This window comes from Gopherus evgoodei, chromosome 8 (genome assembly GCF_007399415.2).
Source record: "Gopherus evgoodei ecotype Sinaloan lineage chromosome 8, rGopEvg1_v1.p, whole genome shotgun sequence".
NCBI lineage: Eukaryota > Metazoa > Chordata > Testudines > Testudinidae > Gopherus > Gopherus evgoodei.
In genome coordinates this window covers 22698943-22717749 of record NC_044329.1, presented here as the reverse complement: position 1 = coordinate 22717749, position 18807 = coordinate 22698943, and the positions used below count along the sequence as shown (strand labels likewise).

The 18807-nt window shown below is 46.8% G+C and overlaps 1 protein-coding gene across 7 annotated transcripts in view; it reads right to left on the bottom strand.

Moving 5' to 3' along the window:
• The window catches only part of HTR4 (5-hydroxytryptamine receptor 4), a 230268-nt gene extending 211967 nt beyond the window's left edge, over positions 1-18301 (bottom strand). For all 7 annotated transcript variants that reach the window (XM_030573399.1, XM_030573396.1, XM_030573397.1 and 4 more), the window contains exon 1: positions 18191-18301. The gene's annotated coding sequence lies outside the window, so the exon portion shown is untranslated. The remainder of the gene's footprint in view (positions 1-18190) is intronic.
• Positions 18302-18807: the final 506 nt, after the last annotated feature.

Genomic DNA, 18807 nt, shown 5'->3' with positions numbered 1-18807 from the left:
CAAGCCAGAGGAGACCTAGCACGAGTACGTGCATGCGTGTGGGAAGTCAAACCAATAGCTCATAGCTTAGATGTAGCCAAAGGGATATTTACGCATTGTCCCTTGGGTCAAATCAGCCTGATGCTAGAGGCCAATTTTGCAGTCTCTCACTTGGATGGATGCCTGGATTCAGATCTACCCCTGCTCTGTTCTGCCAGAACCCTGCTGCTTCAATGTTCCTAGTCATGCATCACAAACTGAAGACGACAAATTCTGGATTCTTCACTCAGGTTTTGCTTTGCTCAAAAGTCCATTAATGTCAATTAAAAGTTGTGTCTCAATAAGAACTGAATGAAACCTCAGTATGGACTTTGGCCCCTAGAAAACAACATCTGACTTCCCAGAAGTATGACTCCCCCACCTTTATCTTCCCCCTCAAGGTCTGGACAGTAGGAGACATGAGGATGTTCATGGATAACCTGAGCTTCTCCCAACCACTGATGGATATGGAATTTCTTATTTTTTAAATATATGGACATGACTGGGAAATAACAGGTGAATTCACAATTGAAACAAATAAGACTGAGTTAGGGTGAAAATTGGATTGGAGGAGAAACTGTCACCTGCCACTCCAAATGCTCTCTTAGGCTGTTAGATGGAAGTAGAACTGGTGTTCAAAGCAGTCATGGTGGAATGAATTATTCCTCCTCTAAGAGCATTAGTGGGATGGGAGCAGGACCCACAGACTGCTGGTTGCATGGCATTTGGGGGAACTGCTATCAGCTGCCAATGTAAAGTCAATGGGAGGACCATAGGAGTTTGTGACTAACCTAAGAAGGAGAGTGGTTAAACATTTAGGGCATTAGCTTAGGACATGAGACTCAGCTTCAAGTCCCTGCTCTGCCACAGTTGTCCTTGTCCTTTGGGCAAGTCACTTTCCCTCAGCTTTTAAGATGCTGGTAACAGCACTGCCCTCTCAGAGGTTGGGAGGATAAATATGCCAGACTATGAGATGCTATAGTAACGGGGAGCCATAAGGTAAACATAATTAAACTATGCTGCATTTATCTATGTGACAGCTATGCCTTCGTTGTCCATCTAGTGCACCTTTATGTCTCTAATGACTTAGAGGTCTTAACAGGCAAGCAGCGAGTTTGTGTTCAGGGAAGATTGTCTCAAAACATATCCACAGTGCTCTCTCCCCTGGGGACTATTCTTGTAGTAGCTTTGTCCTTTATCTAATAGGATATCACAGCAGTTCTCAAACTTCACAGCACTGCAACCCCCTTCTGCCAACCAAAACTACTACATGAGCCTGGGCCCCACCATCCTAGGCTGAAGCCCTTGGGCTTCAGTTTCAGCCATGGGTGGCAGGGCTCACGCTTCAGCGCCAGGCCCAGGCCCAGGCCCTGGCCCTGCTGAGTCTAACACTGGCCAGGGCAATCCCATTAAAATGAAGTCTCGTCCCAGCCCACACAACTGGAGAACTGCTGGTTCTAATATGACTATATGGTTGCTCTTTGTGTATGCAAAATCATTAACTGAGCAGTTCGTCTGGGAAAACAGCACAAGAAAAAGGAAATCTCCTACTTCCTTATGATCCATATTTTCTTGTAATTTATCATAACCATGTTACTCTTGTTTTATTAAATGTAAACATAATTGTTGACAGTGCAGCTTGTTTTCTTATGTAAGCCATAACAGAGAAGGGATCAGATAAGAGACTGCAGCAGAGATGTGGCTGGTACACTGTACAGAAAGTTACATGCCCATAAAAACAAACCATCAAGAAGTCTTTTAATCAACTCATGCCATCTTCCTGGAAACAGTTAGGCTGTTCACCTAACAGTGGAAGAAAGTCTGTTTCTCTGCACTTATTCTACATGTCCCTATAGTAACTGTCAGGGTGGATTATTTACCCTGGCTGCTGTGGAAGAACTTTGTGAGCCATGGGCTGGAGAGTGTGTGTGTGTGTGTGTGTGTGTGTGTCAGATAACAGGTCCATGTGAGACAGAGATAACAGGACTGAACTCATGGCTGACTTCAAATTGCAAAGCAGATAAAGGCAAAAAGAGGAGAGAACTTTCACAGCTTCCCCTCTGCCACACCCTAGTCAGTAAATGGTGTCAAGGAACTACCATTTACACAGCTGATTGGTGGCTTTTCCATTTCACCTTCCCCAAACTTTCCCACATCCCTCTTGCCCAACCCAGACAGGGGAGGGAGGAGAGAAAAGTAGCCCTCTTTGCATCACAAATGCCAGCCTCCCCCCCAAATGTTAGATCCCAAGCGAATCCAACTCAGCAAAAGCCTCACGCATGCTGCAAACAAACATTTCCAAGTCTCTGCAGGAAACTCCAGAGCTTTGCTGTCAATTTATATTCTCTTTCGTTAGAAAGAACGTCCTTTCTTTCTTTCTGAAAACCACCAGGAATTATGAGCAGTGCTAGCAGACCTATAAATTCAGCCACTTGTCAGCCTGTGACACCCACACTCTGCTCTCTTCCCTGTTCATGCAGTTCAGATCACTGCATGCCCACCATTACCCACATCAATAGCAGGGTACTGCTGCCACAACATAGAATGCTCTCCATTTCAAAGGCACATTCAAGGAGTTTTGCAACATGTAACTATAATGCATTTTGAAGTAGACCGAATTAGATTTTTTTTTTAAAATATCCCTGTGGCTGGCAGGGGATTGGCATGGCATGCTCCAGAGATTCTTTATGAGTGACCTCAGCAGGTGGGACAGAACACCTAGACCCGCTGTTATTTTGGTAAAATCTTAAATTCAAAGCAGTGAGACTTGATATTAAGGTACATGACTATGAGCGTTATTGATCACGTCTAGCCTGTACGGGTATTCACACAGCAAAGACTAAACTCCTACAATCCTCTCCCAGCATACACTAAGCTCAGGGTAAAGCCTGGAATTAATGCTCATGGGGACATTTTTTCTTTGTTTGTCCCTAAACTGTTGCACTTCCTCAATCCTCATTTATACACAAAACTGCACTAGTTTAACTAGAATTGGCTTAAAAGATTTAGTTAAACTGGTGCAAAAACTGCTGCATGGGCACCCTTTAAATCGGGCTTAAATCCTGATTTTAAAAAAGTGTCCGCAGGGGGGCTTGAAGCCCTTTAACTAAACTTATTTTTAAAAACACCCCTTTAGTTAAATAGGAGAAATTGTGTGTTTAGAAGGGGCAACATTTTCAAAAGTCCCAGTGTCATTTAGGAGCTTAAATTCCATTGAATTTTAGTAAAAACAGGCTAAGTGCCTAAGTCACTTTAAAATGGGACTTGAGTTCTTAAATCACGTGGACACTTTAAACTTTTGAGAACCAAGGATTAAGCAGATGATTTAATGAACCTGATTCCCTTCTCACACATGGGTATATCAGGAATAATTCAGATAAATCAATGGATTGACAGTGGTGTAAAAAGAAAATGTGTATATGGGCCTCATTCCAACGTCTTATTAGCACTTTAAGGACACGAGTTGCTTGGCTAAACAAACAGCAACCATGGAGAATACACTACTATTAGGAAGGGGTAAACCTCAAGGAGAGACAAGTCTACTGGATGTCATTAAGAATCAAAATGAAGCATATGTATCAGGGCAAACTTCCTAATAGGGATGTGTAGGGGGCTGTTAGATAAAGTCTCAAGAGAAATGGACGAATGTCATTGGAGACACTTCAAACTAGACTAGATAAAGCCCTAGAGAACAGACCGTGGGGAAGAATCCTACCCTAGGCCCCAGCTGGAGAGGGAGAGGAGATTGGAACCAGACAGCTACTTGGGCTTTATTCTCTCTAATTTCTGCAATACTAGGACAGCTGTATGCTGCATGTAAATTGGCCAGATCCTGGACATATGCTGATTTACACCAATTGAGAGTCTGGCCCATTTCCCCCCTCAGAGAATTCAATGCTCAAGGAGTTAAGTGACTGGCATCCTCAAAGTGTGGTGCCTAAATGTCTTACAGCTGGACAGTTCTGAAAGTACAATGGCTTTGAGAAAACAGCCTTGCCTCCTGGTGGAATTCAAACTTATCACAATGGACATTTTCAAAGCAAGCCCCCCATGTCGTTAAGAGACATAGAAAGGGGCCTGTCCTTGGTCTTTCTTTGCTCTTGATTTTAAGATTTGCTTCCTTTCCTGAGTGCTGCTGTCTGAAACTGGGTGTTCAAGCAACAGGTTCCTGAACAGAATCCCCCCAACCCCCATGACGCAGCCAGGAATCAGATGGCAGCATGGGAGGAGAGGGGAAGAGAAGAGATCAGATTTCCATGGAGCAGCTGCTATATCCTTCACCATGAAAGCAGTTTCAAAGCCCAAAGCAAGCGGACAAAGACCTTTTGCTCAGCTGAGAAATGAAACAGACATATGGGGCTGTTTTGTTTGTTTGATATTTTATAACTAGAAACAGATTGCCAAGGCTGCAGTAGAGTCTCCATGACTTGGAGTCTTTAAATCAAGGCTGTAGGAATTTTTTTTTTTAAAAGCCACCATCTTCTAGTTCAGCCATAAACTGTTAGGCTACCTGCAGAAGATACCAGGTGCCATTCTATGGCCTCTTACACACGTTAGACTAGATGACCACAGTGGTCCCTTCAGGCATTTAAAAAAAAAAATAAAAAAAATCAGAGACTGACTCTATATTCACATTGCCTTCTGCCCCAAAAATGGCTTCATTTCAGCAGTCAGTGATGTGATCGCTGTCTAGATAGACAAGAAAGCCATGTGAGTTACACACTATCTGGCAGGATGAAGCATTATATAAATAAAAGATGACCATTATATCCAGGATGGGATTTTCAAAGGCCCCCCTAGGGAGTTAAAACACCCAAATCCCATTGAAATTAATTGCCTCTTAAAAATCTCCCACTCCCCCGCTATGGTTGAGTAGATAAAGTCTGCCCCTGTGCATGTAAAAAGTACTTAGATTCAGACAAAGTGATGTACATTCTAATTCCCTGAAGGAAATGCAGGCCAGGCTACTCCTAATCCTGTGTAAAGCAAAGGCAAATTTGACTCTCCATACTGGGGGATGTAGGATAGTCACACTTACACAGCATACGGTGGGGGAAGAGGACAATCCATTGCAACCATTGAGACTGGATGATGCTAAACTAGGGATCACAGACAACTTTCACGCAAGTGGACACGTGACTCTCATTGTAGGGCAAGAGTAGGGTGACTATATTTCCCTGTGCTGAATACGGGACACCTGCTAAAATTACTCATATTCAAGTAAGTTCAACAGCAATCAATTGTACAAATGTTTAAAATTAACATCAAGTTGACTGAGCCTCTGTTAAGGAAATACTGAATGTGGATTCTTTTTATTTACCTTTAAGGCTTTAGGGGACACACACACACACCTCTCCCTGCCCAGTGCTCTGCACTCTCCATGCCTGGCTGGGCCCCCAAGATGGACCTGCCTCTCCTAGTACCTGGCACCCAGGGCCGGCACTACCATTTAGGCAGCCTAGGCAATCGCCTAGGGAGCCAGGATTATTCGGGAGGCAGCATTTTGCTGGGGGGGGGCAGCAGGCGGCTCCGGTTGACCTGCTAGAGGCATGCCTGTGGAGGGTCCGTTGGTCCACGGCTCTGGTGGAGCTGCCGCAGTCATGCCTGCGGACGATTGGCTGCTCGTGCAGCTCCGGTGGACTGCCCGCAGGCATACCTGCGGCAGCTCCACCGGAACTATGGACCCTCCGCAGGAATGACTGCGGCAACTCCACTGGAGCTGTGGGATCAGCACGGGGGGGTGGTGAAATGGCTATGCGCCTAGGGCGCGAGAAACCCTAGCGCCGGTCCTGCTGGCACCATGTCTTTCTGAGGCAAACAAACATGGGGAGGGCATGCAATGTCACATGCCCCCCTCAGATTTTTGCCAGGGTTCACACCAGAATGTGGCTTGCAGAGTTCATCACCCTCCTCCCCCCACTGCTACCATGAGTCTGGAAGCAGCTTGTCCCTTCCTGCCTGCAGTGTGTCAAAAGGCAGCTAACACCTCCACACTGCTGCTGACCACCCACATAACCCAGCTGCTTCCTGTCATCTGTCCCCCACCTCAACACAGGCAGAAAGGAGTTAAGCCCAGGATGCATTGTGCACCAGGGCCCAGGGAACCTTACTGCAGGGAGTCAACAAACCCAGACAGAGAGGTGGCTCAGCAGAGGAGGGTGCCTAGAGGATGGAGCAACCCTGTACTCCCTGGTGGCAGGACCTGGGGGACAGGGGTACAAGGAGATTGCTAAGCACCTGCCCCAGGGGGCTGCTGTGGACCCTACAGGTTCAGGGCAAGAACAGGCTGAAAGTTGTTTTCCCTCCCTCCTTCCACTCCCAAGTTTAGTGGAGGGGTGGAGAGGCTTCCCCATGCCAGCGCTGTGCAGGGCTTTGGCACATTCAGGGCTTGACTCCTCCTGGCCAACACCCTGGGCTGGAAGGTCTTGGGCTTTCCAGGGGCACTGGCCCAGTCAGAAGCAGTAGGGGAAGGAAGGACCCTGCTAACCAGGTTGTTGGTGAGTTGAGCGTGCTGACTTGGGGCTAGTTCTCTGCACAATGCTTGGAGTGAGATGAGACATGCCCTTCTGAGGGGGGGCTGGTGAAGGGGGGAAAATATGGAGGAGCAGCTAGGCTTGGGGGTGAAGGGGAAAAGCTGGGAGAGGACAGTGAGAGGGGAAGCACATGAAGGGCCCTTGCCACCAGCCTGCCACCAGCCTTCCACACTCACCCTCATTGCTGAGCACTGGATCCCCCACCACTAGGGCCCACCAGTACTGATGGTGTGGGGGGGAGGGCAGGGGAAGGGAAAACAAACACCAGAAAATGAGAGACAATTTGCCTGTTTAAGAAAAAGGTCACGACACCTGCAGGAGGGCTTAAATACAGGGACATCTGGTCACCCTATGCATAAGCAGTTAAATACTGGAACCAACTTCATGGTTGCTCTTCCAAACAAACATTCTCTTTACCTCTGGTATTTCATGGTGTGTAGCTCTCATAGCCAGAGGGTCCAAGATCAGTAGGAACAGCTGCATTTTTCTGGAGTTTTAGGGCTGATTTACCAATGATTAGTGCCAAATTCACTTTTGGTCCACTTGGATACTTATGCTGGAAAAGGTTTCTCATGAAGAGAATGACAGAGGGACAGATTCAGCTGAGTTGTAAACCAGTTTTTGCCATGTACATCCTGGCCCAGGGTCCTGATGGCTGGTAGTTCACCTGGGAAAGAGGCTCCAGCAGAGGAGAGCAGGTGCAATCCACCCTACCAGGGAAGTGCTCAATGCTGGCTAGATGGAGAGCACCAATGTGTGTCCTCTCACAGCTTTGACCCTGCATCCCAAACTAACAGCTCCTGTACCTGGTAACACCACCTGACCTCTCTTAGATAAACACTCTCCTATGGCGGGGAGGGCAAGATCAGGACCTCTTTGGGCCAAAGACATGTAATTTACATCTCCCTGCTTGTGTCTTAGTGCATCCCCCACTCCCAGGCAGACTGACACATGGCTTTTTTTCCATCCTCCGAACTAAAGCACGAGTGTATCATAACTCTCAGCACTCACATAATCACTCTGCACCAATAAAGCCCTTGTAAAGATTAATTGATTAAGCTTTGTAAACATCCCAGGGAGGGAGGCGATTATGGTTGTTGCCACTCTCCAGAGGAGGAAGCTTCCCTATTAACATCTCCTTTTTCAATCCCACTGGATTAACAGTTGACAAACAGTTAAACATCTGATTTCTCTCAGGCAACAGGTGCAATACGGAAAGTGTCCAATTGCCCACCAGATGTCAGATCCTCTGCAAAGGAAGAGCTGTCCAGGAATATATTTCCTGTGTAAAAATCTTGTCCTGCTTTCCTCAGAGCTCCCCTATGTAAGTGAGAGGCTGGGAGAGAGCTGTCAGTACTTCACAATACCTTTAAAGAACAGTGACCCCAAGCGCTCCACAGAAGAGCAATCCTCTGCCTAATCCATCTCCATAGCACCAGTCGAGGCTCTGGATCTTATCTGCCTCTCTGTTCCTTCCATTTTGCAGCCTCGGCCTCTTCCCTAAGAATAGTTGCATGAAACCAACCTCTTTCTCTGCTGTCCTTTTCAGCCAAGTTTTGTGCTGTTGAAAGGCTCTAGAATCACAACCACGGAGGCCAAAGTCCACTAGCCACAGAGTACGTACAACAAAGGCAGTGGCAGAGGAAGCTCCCCTCCCACCCACTGTCCTATCACCACCCCTGCCCTGAAGGGATCACTCTAAAATGTTAAGAGCAGTGGAGTCTCTATGGCCAAAAAAAAAAAAGTCCTCAAAAGCTTTTCATTTGCTCCCTAGCTTGCCCTCCCTCAACATCACAATCAGTGTGGTGCAATTGTGGTTTCTTGTGTTTGAGGGTTATGCCTTTGGGTGAGAATTAAACAGCATTTACAAGTCATTTTTCCTTAATGGCTCTTGTCAAAGCCACTGTCTGCAAGCACCTGGTTGTCAACTAAATTTGCCAGGTTGGTGCCCACATAGGAGTGGGGCCTTTGGAGCCAAGAGGAGCAAAAGGATCCTTCAGGCTCCAGCAAGGCATGTGAAGACCCCCCCAGGAGCAGCCACTCCTACCCCTGGGCAGGCATTTGTGAGATGCCCCATATGCTGCAAACATTTCTGAAGATGAGCATTTGCCCTTGGTGGTATCAGAATTTTGAGGTATTCCATCTGTGCTGGATGTCCCCCAGCACATCACACCAGCAAATGGGACATTGGGTGGCTAAAATGTCCCATCTTTTGCTTTGCTAATCTCCATGGGCCTGCTTCAGATACCTTTACTCCAGCTAGTAGTACCTTACTGAGTCATCCTGCTGATTTCAGTGGGACTGCTAGAGGTGTAAGGTATCACTTGAAATGAGGAAGGGTGCCAGATTCTGTGCTCATGCAATATAGCTGGGCTTATTTATCTTCTTAAAAATGCTTAGTTTAACATTGCACAAAACCTAATAAAAATGCTAGTCCTGGCCACAAAGCAAAGCTCCAAGGAAATGTCTAAAGTGAAGTGTAGTGCCAGGGGATGAAGTCGGGGAGGTCTAACCACTGCCTGAAGTTGCTGCTTTTTATTCTCTCTTTCCAGACACTTTTACATGTGCTGTCTGGAAATTCTCACAGTGAAGTACACTTTCAAACGGGGTTTTTATTATTAAAAGGAAACAATTTCATTCTTCAAATACTGGTTTCTGTCTTTTATTCACCTTCTCCCTTGATTTAAAATGAATCACTGGTGCCATTTTATATCCAAATCCTCAGCCACTTTAAATTTTTCTTGTGTCTTTTTCTTGCAGATTTTTCAGCTTCTATAGCCTGTGTCTTATGCAGGAAGCCAAACCAGATGATCTCTATAGTCTATGACTTTATGATCTCTGGATGAAATTCTGGATCTGAAGCCAATGGTAAAACTCCCATTGACTTAAGTGGGGCCATGGGCTTCACCCTGTGAATCTATGTTCTATGGAATCTATTTTCTGAGCAATAGTTACCCACCAAAAAAGGTGGAAACCCTCTTTGGATCAAATTTTCATTCCTTTTCTGAAGAGACTGGACCATATTCCCAGCTGGCATAAATCAGCATGGCAGTAAGGTAATTTACATTAGCTGAGCATCTAGCCATCATTGCATATAGCACAAAAGGTATCTATTACCAATGGGATGGTTTATCTGGGAACCAAAGAGTGCATTAGAACAAGGAAGATTTTGGTGAAACTCTATAAACTATGTGTTCTCACAATCAGGTTCCAAAGGGATTGTAACCATTTCCCCTTTCTTCACAGGAATGCTGGGAAGCAGGGCACAAAACATAGGAGAGGCTGGCCAAACCTCTTACGAGTTGGTATCACAATATGGAAGAGGCCTAGAACCCCTGTTAAAGACAAACATGTTTCATGCATCAAGACTAGAATACAAAGAATTTCAGCAGAATGTACATTTTGCAGCTTGTCACAGCAGACATCTCATTTTGATGTCCCGGGCCTTTGCTAAGCCTGGAGTCCAGCCCTGAGTTATTTAAACCCTTTTGAAGGGCAGAGGGGGGTGAGTTTCAAGTAACATTTTGCAAAGTGCACACAAGAAACTAAACATTCTGCCACTTCACCTGATATCAGTGAAATCAGCTGCTTTTCAAACCTTTCACCCCTAAAGAACATTTTATGATGGAAACAATGACTGCTGTAACCAGCGCAGCAATAAAGTGGGCCTGTGTTTCAGCAGATTTCAGTAAATCTACTCTGCAAACTTTCTAAAAGTGAGAGACTTGTATGAAATAAAACTGGATCCCCTTCTGCTGCTGAATTACAGACCTAGGGCCCAATCCTGTATGTGCTTGCCCAGCCAACGAGTCCCACCAAACTATGCATTCCTGTCATGAGGGAGGACTACTCAGATGAGGATCCCAGAACAGGCCACCAGGAAATCATAACTCATCTCTGCAAGGTGCTTTACGTATTCATTTGAGGGAGAATCAGTAGGACCTTTATTAATGCCTACACTGCTAAAGTGGCTGATTTGACATTTAAAGGGACAAGGTCAAAATTTGTCCAAGTCACATTTTATGGACATAAGTGTTATAATCTGATAAGTCTTCTAGAGTTTACTGGCTAAATTCAGAGTTAAGGTGATGTGATAGTTCTCACAATAACCCTGTGAAGGAGTTAAGTCCGTATTATGCCAATAGAAGAAGATGACAGGACTTGCCAAAGGCAGTGGAAGTCAGTGGCAGAGCCAGGAGTTCCGATTCACTGCCTACCTCTACTCTGTTAAAGCCTATAGAGAGGACTGTGGTTGAACTCAAGCTGCTAATCTGAATTAAAAGTGGAGGTGCTGAATCTTCACAGATATTTTAAGCAGAGTTAGCTAACCTGAATTACACACTTTTGGGGGCAAGGGGTAGCAGACATTCTTTGACTCTTCCAATGTGCAATATTGGTGTTCTGTGCTCCTGGCACCAGACTACATTTAAATTAGTGTGTAGCACCTTAAAAGAGGTGGGAATTTTCTCACATCAACTTTGGGCAAGGCACAGGTACAGGATCTTTTCCTTATTATCAGCAAAGCCCCTACAGTTTGCTAGTTGGCTTTAAGGGAACCTACTTAGCAGATGAAGCAACAGACTGCTGAGATAACTGATGGTGTAGAGCCAGGCAGTGAGATCCACCCAGACAGTGGGGACTGCTAGCTGAGACAAAAATGCCAGCTGCCTGCCCAGCCCCTCTTCAAAGTGCAGCATCAGATCTGTCTCCATGGGAACTGTAATAAGTGCAGGACTTCTCTTTACCATCTCAAACTGAGAAGAAAAAAAATTAAGAAAATAATGGGCCTCTCCACGGTGATGTGACTCTGAGCAAACTCAGTTAGAGCAGCTGGAATGAGCAAATGCCTTTTTATTGACCCTGCTGTCTTTGCGTTGCTTACTCGAAGCTTGGATGAATTCTTTGCAAGATAACTATCCAGCACTTGCTGCTGTGAATCATGTTGCTGCAGCATTAACCTTGAGCACTAGTGGGTCTGCACTCTAGTCTTGCTGGCTGTGACTGCAGCTTTGCCCTGGTGTTTTTTGGATGGACATCTCTTGCACCCTACCAAAGATCAACGTGGGCCACCAAGTCAGAGGTGTGCAAGGGAGAGGATAGGGAGTCACAGTGGATGTGGGAATGGGAGGATAGGTGTACAAGCCTGACAGTCCAGATGTGATTTTCAGAGCTGCTGAGCCCACGCAGCTCTGATTAACTTGAGCTGGAGCTGTGGGTGTGGAGCACTTCTGAAAGTCAGGCCATATGATGAGGGGTACAGCAGAGTGGGGTGGAGTGAGAAAGAATGTGTGGATATACCAGCAGAATGCTGAGCACAGAACGTGTATAAGCCCTGTGAAATACAGGACCTGATCCACAGCATATGAAAAAAATCATTAGAAAGACTCCCATTGTCACCAGTGAACAGGCTTTGAATCCAGCCCATGCTGCACAAAAAAAAAACATTTTAAACTGGAAAGATTCATAAAAGTAATTAAAAATAAGTAAGTATTTCTGAGTCAGACTGCAGCAGGGATACAAGGGGGAAGTCATTCCTGAGCAGGGAGCCAGCACAAGGCCAATTGCCATTTTGCTCCACCCCAAAAACCTTCAAAATAGGGCATGAGTGGGGCTGCAGTGGTGCATCTGCTTCATGGTACCCCCTCTGCATTGGGGCACTTTCATCCCTAGAGAACAGCTGTCACCCTGCACCCAGCTCCATCACTGCTACTTGCTGATTGCACCTCCTGCTATTTTCTGTAATTGTTTCCCTAATTACATAAAGCTGGCAAAGTTCAATTTGTCTTTTCCTCAAAGTAATTTGCTTTCCACTGTACACTGCTGGATTTGTCTCCTAGTGTAACCCATGTGTCTGCAGCCACTATTATTCATTTGGCTTCACTGCCCCTCCCCCCACCCCAATGATATTTGTTAAAACAATAAATTTAATGAAATTACACAATGTGACCAGATTAAAGTCAGCTGCTTCAAAAAAATATGGGAGTCAGTTTAATTTTAGCCAAACTACTGACTGTCCCTTCTCCACCTCCTGGGGAGGTAACCTACATCAGACTGCACCTCCTGATGCAAACACTGGTGGAATGTAGAGGACCAAGGCATTTGCAGTGGAAGGTGTCATGAGATTAAAGTGCACCCCAGGGAACAGAGACTAACAATGAGACAAAGGGGAGGGGGGAAATAGAGACCATTGGAGTATTTATTTTTAGCATGAAAATGTATCAGACAGGATATTGCCACAAGTCCCATTGACTTCCATTGAGCATATGGGTCTAAACCTAACCCTAACAGAGCGACACTAATTTACACCAGCTGCGACTTTGGTTCTAAATGTGTAAGAGATTATATGGAATAGTAGCAGTTGCAGTTGATAGGTCACAATCCAATTAACTGGACACCTTCCTACCTTTTAGAATCCACTTCTTGCAATAATCCAACTCAAAAATTACTACCACCACCATGTATGTTATTTTCCTACACAAGCCATAAAGGAGAGGGCATCAGCTAGATGAGAGCAGAGCAGAGGCAAAGAAAGGGTGTGAATTAAAATATAATTGCTCTATCTTTTGATAGTTATTGTCTAATGGACGGCATATTTCCATTTCTCCTAATTCTTGTCCCATTGCCTTTCTAAGCAAGGCTTCTTCCAGCAATAGTGACAATCCAAAATAAGGTTTCTAAATAGGCATCTGTCTGTTTAATTTCAATATACAGCACAATTTCCTAGAGCCATGTTCCTTGGAATCTGGGGACCTCTGAGACCAGATTTGTTTTAAGTTTGAGACATTACCTAAAGAGCTGAACAAAGGAATTTAAGTATTGTCACAGTGGCTCATACTATGATACCTTTAATCTACTACCCTATCTAACAATGGCCTGTACCAGATGCTTCAGAGGGAGGTGCAAGAAAATCTGAAGTGGAGAATTATGGAGTAGTCTGAGAAGCTTCTTCCTAACCCCAAGGAAGGTAGTAGGTATGGTAGATTAAACTAGCTAGGATTACAATTGCTGGGAGGTATTATTCATATAAATCATTACTAAACTCTTCGGGCCAGATGTTCCACTGGTTTAAGTTAGCACACTTCCATTGAAGTGGATTGAAGTTATGCAGATTTACACCAGCTGTGGATCTAGCTCCTTGAATCCTACTAAGGTCTTTGCTCAATAACACTTTGTGCCACTGAGTTCCACAGGCTTATGATGAGTCATAGGAAGAAGTTAAAACTTTGTTTTAAATTTATTGATTTAACCAAGTGACCCCTCTTTACTGGGCTATGTACAGATATAAAGGACCATCTCTGCCCCAAAGAGCTTAAAATCAAGAGTGTTGCTTCTGTCACTTTTATTTATGTTGGTTAGTACCTGACTCTGCAAGCTATCCTGTAGATTTCCAAGGGACAACTCATGGAGTGCAGGACATGAATAAGAGTAGCACATGAGATCCCAAATAGGGACAAGTGGTGACAGGTGGATGTAGACCATAATGTGTGTGTATGTGGGGCAGGGCATACACGACACCACCACCACACCAGGGCAATGGAGACAGGAATAGAATCAGCATAATGCACTGTCTGGAGACTTCCTAGGGCAGGGGTCGGCAACCTACAGCAGGCGTGCCAAAGGTGGCATGTGAGCCAATTTTTGATGGCATGCAGGGTGGGCAGAGCTGGTCAACCAACCGCCACTCTGGGGTTCCCACTGCTGGCCCCTTGCCAGCCGGGGTCCTGCCACTGGTCTCACTCAGTGCCCGCTGCTGGCCTGGGTGAAAGAACTCCAGGCTGGCAGTGGGCTAAGATACCGACTGGCAGAAGCCAGCAGCTGAGACCCCAGAGTGGGGGTTGGTGAAGACACTCAGGCCATCACCGAAACCCCAGAGCTGGGCAGGCTGCCCTGCTCTGCCCGCCGCTCTTGGTTTCCAACTGCTGGCCCCTTGCCAGCCAGGGTCCCCTGCAGCCCCTCTCACCTTGCTTCAGCACAGGCTCCCTGCCAGATAGGGTCCAGACCTCCGACCCTGCTCAGCCCTACCAGCCACCAGCTCCACTCACCTCAGCTGCCGATCTGGGATTCCAGCAGGTAACAACTGATCACTCAGAACCCTGCGTGCAGCTTAAAGTATTTGAATACGTGCCACCAGACATTGAAAAACTTAGCAAAGAAAAGCAAGGGCAAGGATCACACTAAACTAATAAGATCTGCATTTTAATTTAATTTTAAATAAAGCTTCTGAAACATTTTGAAAACCTTGTTTACTTTACATATAGCAGTAGTTTGGTTATATATTAGAGACTTAGAGAGACCTTCTAAAAAACATTAACATGTATTACCAGCAAGCAAAGCCTTAAATTAGAGTGTATACATGAAAATTCGGCACACCACTGCTGAAAGGTTGCTGATCCCTGTCCTAGGGTATTTTGAATAAACAAGCAAGAGATAAAAAGTGAGAAGATAGTGGTTCACTGATAAGTCATTGTTTACAAAACCATGAGGATCAGAGACAGATCTGTCCCTAGTAATCAACTATTTAAAAGGAAATTGGCAAGATAAATCATTAGTTAAAAACCAACTAACAGGCATAGTGTATGCACATTTTTCTATGAGACAAAGGATACAGTGCTAACTGCTGAGGATGGCATGAGTTCCCCCTCCTGGAGGAAATGCTACAGGGAAGTTTGATCAGTGGTCCTTTCAGCTTTTACAGCTGAGAAGAGATGCAGCAGCCAAGCCTTTTTGTGGGCTTTAGGTGCTGTACAATATGTACTTTTCAGTTCTTGGATACTTCACAGCCTTATGCAGAATGCAAGGCTACCTTCATTAGAGACTGAATCTCAGACTGCAGCTAGTTCCTTGGAGTGTATTTGGGAACAGAGTCATCATTCAGAAACAATAAATCCTAGTAATCTTTATCAAAGCCACTGCACGGCCTCCCCTATCCCCAGCAATAGCAGTCAGCTGCCAGAGTGATTCAGTAATTAAATCTTTCCTTGTCCCCTCATTAAACGCAAGATAGTCACAAAGCTTTGTCCACTCCCTTCCATAAAGGAAGAGAAATTAAGTCATGATGACATCACATGCTCAGAGCCAACCCAAGCCAGCTGCCATTGCTTCATTTCGGTGCTCAGACCAGATAAACTAGGGCTTATCGGCTGCATCAGTGCAACTAGCAGAAAACAACTGCAGCTGCAAATTTTAATTCCTCAGGAGTTTATGAAGTTTCCATGGGGTAAGTTTGTTTTGGAGCCATGGAAGATGCCTCTGTGGTTAAAGAAAACTGCCAGTTCAAACTCAAACGCTCTCAAGCTGCTCTCCAGAAGGGGCTCATGTGCCAGTTATTCAGTCTCTCTCACAAAGACAACATACAAGGAAGGAGACAGTCACTCTCTCTTCCCCAGAGTCAGATCCATGAAGTGGCCATGCTCTTAGGACAGGATCGAAAGCCCACTGGAGTGAATGGAAAGACTCTCACATGGAGTTAGTTCAGATCCTTTGTGATGTGGAGTCTAACTAGGAGGAGTGTACTAAACCCTCCCTTCCATCACAGGAGTTTGCTATGAGCACAGGTTTGCCTGATCACATCCATACACCATGGAAGGCCCTTCTCTGTGGATGTGACTGTCAAAGCAGAAAGCTGTTTTAATTGCAATAGCACCATTACTCCCCAAAAAACATTGATCCTTCCAGCAAACTACAGCAATTCTAATAGAAACCTATTTAAATGAAGGTTACCAACTCCAGCAGAGCCCAGCAAACCCCTCTTTCTCTGCACACACTCCTTGATACACCATCCCTATTCTTTGCCTCTGCCGCCAGTTGGCAGACAGTCATAAGTGCCTCACTCCTTCAGATGGATCATTACTAACAATTCCTGCTGACTGAAAAGAATATTAGCGTAGACACATTCAGTGACATCAAGTCAAGGGTACAAAGGGAGCTTGCTATAACAATTGCTATAACCTGGGAGGCACATGGACACTATGGTGATCGAAGGTAGTACAAAATAATGGCTAGAGAGATCTCCTTCCATCAAGTAATATATGCCACATAAAGTTGTACTTTCCACCTTCTACTGCTTTGTTATTTAAGTAAGTCTTCTGGGACCATATAAGCGATAGACTGGATTTGTAGGAGTTTGTGCCCAAAATTAGACACTAACTTTGCACGTGTAGTTGTAGGCATTTGCACAGACAGTCACTAGTTTGTACATGCATAGGGAAAACTGTCTATCACTACAACAGTAATTTTACAAGCAAATCATGTACATAGGTTCTTACATGTGCAATTCTATAAACCTTGACCAATGAGATCAGATGAAATTAGATCAATTCTTTCTTGGTGTAATACCACTGACTTCATTGGGTTTACCTGGCAGATACATTTGGCCCATGACACTTAGAGATTTAAGAATTACACTAATATACAAAGTCTAGATTTTGAAGTTGCATACAGCTAGTAATTATCTTCCAAACACGTGGTGATTTGCTGTTGTAACCTCAAAATAATAAACTTGCCCAGGTAACATGCGGCGGTCTCTAGCAGGTAATCAGAGATTGATAACATGATTGTTCAGTATTCCCCTGAGCCCCTCAGTCTAAAAGTACTTGTCCCCTCTGGGGTGTTTTGGGCAGAGAGGGCAATATGTTGCAGTGGGTTAACTGTTAACCAGTCTTTGACAAAGTGCATTTACGGAGGCGATACAGGTATTTTAAAGCCAGGAACAACGGAGAGCCCTTAAAGGCTTATGGCATTCTGATCAATGACAGCTTCCTTCCTCACGGCTCTGCTACACCTCCTGCTTCAGCGGCAAGGAAATCAACCTGCGTTTAGGGCTTCGCAGCCTCCGAAAGCAAAGCGATGCACCAACTCTGCAACGTTAGGCTCAAATAAGAATAGAAGCCGGAGCGCAAGAAAGAGGGAGACACCTTCTCTCCAACTCCAGTGTCACTGCTGATTAGCCCTTTTCCCGGGGCTTGCACCAGCCAGTCTCCTGCACAGTCATCTCCCTAGTCTCCGTCCAACTAGAACGGGCCACTTCTCCGCACGGTCTGGTCACTATTGGTGCCAGAGCCATCTCCTCTATAGCCCTGGCCTTCCCCTAGTTCTCCGCTTCATCGACCCTAGCCCTGCCCTCAAACGCCGGCTGAAAACATCGCCTGGCTTGTGCTTCGTTGCTCTCTCCCTCGGTCGTTATTTCTCTGTATTGTATCCTCCTGCAGTGAGTCAATCGGGGGATGCGCTCGTGGTTCGGAACCGGAGCTACAAAGTGGAGTTGTCTTGTCGCAACTCTTGGAGGTGAAAATGCTCCAGGAGCGCACGGGCTCTGCGCCCTGCCCGGAGCTGCCCTCCCCAGTGTGAAAGGGACGCGGAGCTGACACAGCAGGTGACGAAGTTCAAAGTCTGCCCCCGTGGGAGAGCTCCTGTCCGCCGCACCGCCACAGACCTGTCACCCCAAGGCTAATTCGGAGCAAGTGCCCCGAACAGACTCCGCCGCTGCCTCCGGAGCCACTCCGCCCCCGCCCCTGCCCCGACGGCCCTTCGCGCACCCCGGGGGGCGGGTCTCCGCGGGCCGGGCGCTCCCTCAGGGCCCCCGGAGGGATCGCTGCGGGAAGGGGGTGCACCCCGGCCAGGGCAGCGCAGCGGCGCCTTACCATTGCCGTGTGCGCAGCCTGGCCCCCCGGGGCATGGCCCCGCTCCCTACGAGGCCGTCCGCATCCTCCCGTCGGCTGGCTGCTTCTCCGGGGGCCGGTCCCAGAGCCCGCTCCCCTCCGCCGCTCTCCCCGGGCAGGCGCCTCTCGCTGCCCGCTGGCCCCGCTCCCGGCCCGCCACGAGCAGCTCCTCCGCCGCCTGAGACTAAGTCCTGGCGGCTCCGGTGCCGCCTTTCAAACCCAGGCACCCGCGGCGCGGCCAATCAGCGCCGGCCCGCTGCCTCCCCGCCGCGCCCGCCGGCAGAGCCAGGGAGGAGCAGGCGGGCAGTGGCGGTGCGGTGCGGTGCGGGGATCGCGCACTCAGCAGGGACCCTCCTTCTGCGTGTCCGGAGAGTGTCAGCTCTGCTCAGCCGTCACCCTGCCGGGTCACTGTCCGGGGGGAGTCCCTGCCTGCCAGCAGCGTCCTGCGGGCAGCATGGCACTTGCGTCCCGGCTCTCCTTCCTTTGGAGGATGTGCCTGGCGTTTCTGTACTAGGGAGGAAGATAGACAGACGGACACGGCGTAGCCAAATCGCCCTAAGCCGGGGTTAGATCTTCAGCTGATGTCCCAGCCATACATC